Here is a 4,633-nt window from a genome sequence, read left to right as displayed (position 1 = left end):
TTTGGAGGCTTGAGAAGGAGAAGAAGAGGAGCTCTTGAAGTTTAAGTCTCGGGTTTATTATTTTATTTTATTTTATTTTATGAAGTTGTTCAACATTAACTTTCTATGTAACTAATTTATTAGTAGAGCTAGATTGAAGCCCTAGTTATGTTTATTTAATATTTCAATATTGGCACCATTGTGATGATCTTGTTATGATATCTAACTTGATTAATACCTAGTTTCATGAATTCATCATATGTGTGTGCCTGACCAACATGTGCATGTGGTATGGACTAATTAGTTAGATCAATTTGGATGACCGAGTCCTGGGTTTAACATAAGTAACAAAAGTAATCCATACCTGGTTCTTGGGTTAATCAACATGGGGAACCGGGAGTAGACACTCATGCCTTAGGCCTCATGTATTTGTCGATTTCCACAGTTTTTATGCTTTCTTAAAAAACAACTTAGTAGACACCCATGCTAAATCCTTTAAGAAAGAAAAAAATTAGAGTAGACACTCATGCCTAATTCGTTGCTTAGGGAAATCAATAGCTTAAGGAGTAGACACCAATACCCTTAAGTTGACAAACATTAGATATTTATAACATGATCAAAACATTGGCATATTGATATATTAGCTAAATATAATTAGTGGTGGATATCAAAGCCCGACCTTTATATTATTATCAACTCAATCAATCTCTATTCTACATAAGGAATTTATTTTTAAACGGAAATTCAGCAATCCTCGTGAGAATAATCCTGTACTTGCACCATATACTACTATGTTGACCTTGTGCAATTGCAGGTAAAACGTACAATTATTTACCTATTAATTTAGGTAGATATTTGCACAACAACCATACACACTTCACCCCCCCATCACTTGCACCTCATCACTTATCTTTTTATTTTGTTTTGTTTAGTGTGTTTTAAGTTACTCTTTTTATTTATCTTTAGTTTTGTTTCTTTTTAATTTTTTTTTTTTGTGTTTTCTTATTTTGCAAGGACAAGTGTGCTTCGGTCCAAGTTTGGGGGTGTGCTATGAGTTATGCTATTCTAGACAGTTTCGTCCATATCCCGGGTAAATTCTTTCCATGTTATAGACACATTGGGGACAATGTGTAATTTAAGTTTGGGGGTATGGGAGACATCTCACACAAACTTTGTCTCAACTTTATTTTGTTGTTTATGAAAAAAGAAAAGAAAACAAAAAAAAAAAATTCCCAGTTTTATTTTATTTTTTATTTTTGTTATTATCAACTCAATCAATCTCTATTCTATTTTTTAAAATCTCTATTTTTGTTGTTCATGTTTACTTTAAAATTTTGATTGATCTTAAAAATTGTGATTTTATTTCATTGGTGAGCTTAAAATTTTGAATACATGATCTGATAATTGAGTTTTTCAATTTGATTACTTGCTTAGGACAGTTGAGAATTCACATGTTTGATCTGATCTTACACAAGCACATTAGCACATAATTTGTGGGGGTATGATATGAAGTCTGATGTGTGTGTTTCTATGTCTTGGGTGAAACTGAATAATTTATTAGATGAATACTTTGGCATATATATATGTGTGTGTGTGTGTGTGTGATAAAAAAAAAAAAGAAAAAGAAAAAAGAAAATCTTTGATAAGTTTTTCACTAAGTAACTGGACCTCTACCTCAAAGCATTGAGTGTTCACGTCAAAAGGTGAAAATTTTTTATTTGATTGATGTCATGGTTAGTTTGGTTTTGTAGCCTTTTTGACTCAAGTTAATAAGTCGTCCTAGGGGTGGGTGTCTCTACACCTAATGCCCTAAAACCATCTGGTTTGAGAGTCATTGACTTAACACTCGTTACATGGATCAATTAGAAAGCTTAAGGGAACCAAACATTGCACAACATGACCAAAAAAAAAAAAAGAAAGGGAAAGAAATATGCCATTGTTGTTCATTCTAATAGGGATTTCAGTGAACTTTGAGATGGGGAAACATTGCACATTGGAAATACTTGGAAGAATCATAATTTTGTGTTAGTTCACTTTACACTGTTTTCAAACTTGTGATGTTTTAGCATGTCCTTCGTAAGTAATTGAATTTTGAGATTCCAATTCATTGTAAAGATGGAGTTTATCATTTTAAGCTTGCTAATGAATGAAAATCATTATCTTGAAGTGATACTTTAATTTTTGGAATAACATGAACTGTGCATGATGTTTGTGGATAGCATTTATGGAAAACTCTCACGAGACTTCACTCGTCCTTTAGAGAATTTCTATGGGTTTAAAAGGCTTGTTGCATACGCTAAAATGCAATCATACATCCTACAAAAGATGGATTTATCTTTTTGTTTTCAGTTTTCCATTTAATTTTTAGTTTTGTATTGCTAAGGAACTAGGAATATTAAGTTGGGGGGTGTGTCAAGTGCTAAAATATTCATATTTTAAGCCCTTAACTTACATGTGTTAATCCTTTAGTTTGGTTAATTTATGCCATTTTACTTCCTTTTTGTATTTTCTTTGTTTTATAAGTTTTTGGAAGAAAAGAAAGCGTTTCCGGAAAAGTTCCAAGCTTAAAGGGAAAATTGGGAAGACCTAGAAGATATGGTTAAGCTTAACCAATCATGGTTAAGTTTAATCAAATAAAGGAAATGATTAAATCGGAATTTCTCAAATTGAAGTCAAAATCGGATTGGATTCAAAATTGGATTCTGCACACGTCTCGGTATTTTAATCTTAACTTTCAGCTCAAATATCTGATTGCGGTGATTCAAGCGGCATTGGAAAGCTAACTCAAAATAATACAAATCATTGTCAAATAAAATTTTCCTAATTCTGAGTGCCACAATGCCAAAATCACTCCGCAAGATAGGAACGCAATTCTGGACGAATCCTATTCCTATTTGGATTTGGGCTTTCTCTATCCTAATTGGAAGACTTAAATGTCCGAAATTCCTAGGATTACTAGGGCTTCTAGGACTCTTCTAAGCCCTATAAATAGACCTCTAAGTCTCACAGTTCAATAGACAATTGGAAGGAGACAACTTTGGAGAGAGGAATTGGAGGCTATTTCTAGGAGCGGTTTTCGGTTCTTTCTTTTCCTTTTCCTTTTCTTTTATTTTAATTATGTGTAACTAACTCTTCAGGAGGGCTAGATTGAAGCCCTAATTATGTTTATTTAATATTTCAATATTGGCGCCTTTGTGATAATCATATTGTGTTGCTTATCTTAATTAATTCATGTTTTTCTTGAATTCCTCATATGTATGTGATTGACCATTATATGCATGTGGTATGAACTAGTTAATTAAATCAATTTGGATGACCGAGTCCTGGTTTTAATAAGAGTAACAAAAGATATCCACATCGGATTCTTGGATTAATCAACATGGAGAACCGGGAGTAGACACCCATGGCCTAGGCCTCACGTGTTTGTCGATATCCACAGATTTATGCTTTCTTAAAGAACAACTTAGTAGATACCCATGCTAAATCCTTTAAGAAAGAAAAGAATTAGAGTAGACACACATGCCTAATTCGTTGCTTAGGAAAATCAATAGCTTAAGGAGTAGACACACATACCCTTAGGTTGACAAACATTAAATATTCACAATATGATTGGATCATTGGCATATTGCTATATTTTTTGAGCATGATTAGTGGTGGATATCAAAGCCATACCTTTACTTTTTCATTTATCTTTTTATTTCCTTTTTTCACAATATCAATTCAGTGACAAGTTGATATTTTTAATTAATTCTAAATTAAATCGACAATTTCCGTGGGATTGACCTCGTACTTGCTGCACTATACTATTGTTTGATCTTGTGCACTTGCGAGTTAAAACGTACTAAATAATATCTATTAATTTAGGTAGTATTTAGAAAAACAAGTTGACAAACATAGTTGGGCTATTGTTGAAGTTCCAGATGGTTTTATAAATATTAATGGAGAAGGCGGGTATGGACATGAGTTTGTGGATCATGAGGATAATCATGGATATGAAGAGGTGCTTATGAAGGAGATAAAAAAAGAGATGGTTGAGCAAAATGTCAAAGAGATAGAAAAACAAATGAAGCAACAAAAGAAGGTTGAGCAAACTTCTTCCAGGGAGAAGAAAAAAGGGAAGATGCAGTCCACTGGCAGGCAGTCCACACACAAGTAGCCTCCATGTCATGTATATGACGAAGATGACCAGGATATAGATGAAGAAGATGATTAGGATGAAGTGGATATTCAACCTCTTCTATTAACTGATTTTGAAGATACTGATTGAAGGGAGGATGACATTTATGTCCATCCCAAAAATGAAGAAGTTCTACGGGCGGTAAAGGAGGTTGCAATGAAGTGGTTCAAGCTATTGGGTGAAGAATCATCATCAGCTCCTAAGGAGGTTAACACTGGAAAGGGCAAACTGAAATAGCCGAATGAAGAGGGTGTGGAAAGTCCTGAACTGCTCAGCCTAGAAAGTGAAGATGATGATGATGAGGATGTTGAAGGTACAACCAAAAGAAAAAGAAAAAGGAGAAAGTATCCGGAATGGCATGGACTGTAGGATCTGAAAGAGAATGTTGAAATATATGTGAGATAGTTATTTGCAAACCCATCTGAGTTTAAAGAGGCAATACAGCTGTATGCAGTACATAATTGCTTCGATTACACA

This window comes from Corylus avellana, chromosome ca1 (assembly GCF_901000735.1).
Source record: "Corylus avellana chromosome ca1, CavTom2PMs-1.0".
Lineage (NCBI taxonomy): Eukaryota > Viridiplantae > Streptophyta > Magnoliopsida > Fagales > Betulaceae > Corylus > Corylus avellana.
Note: the sequence above shows the minus strand (reverse complement) of the source record.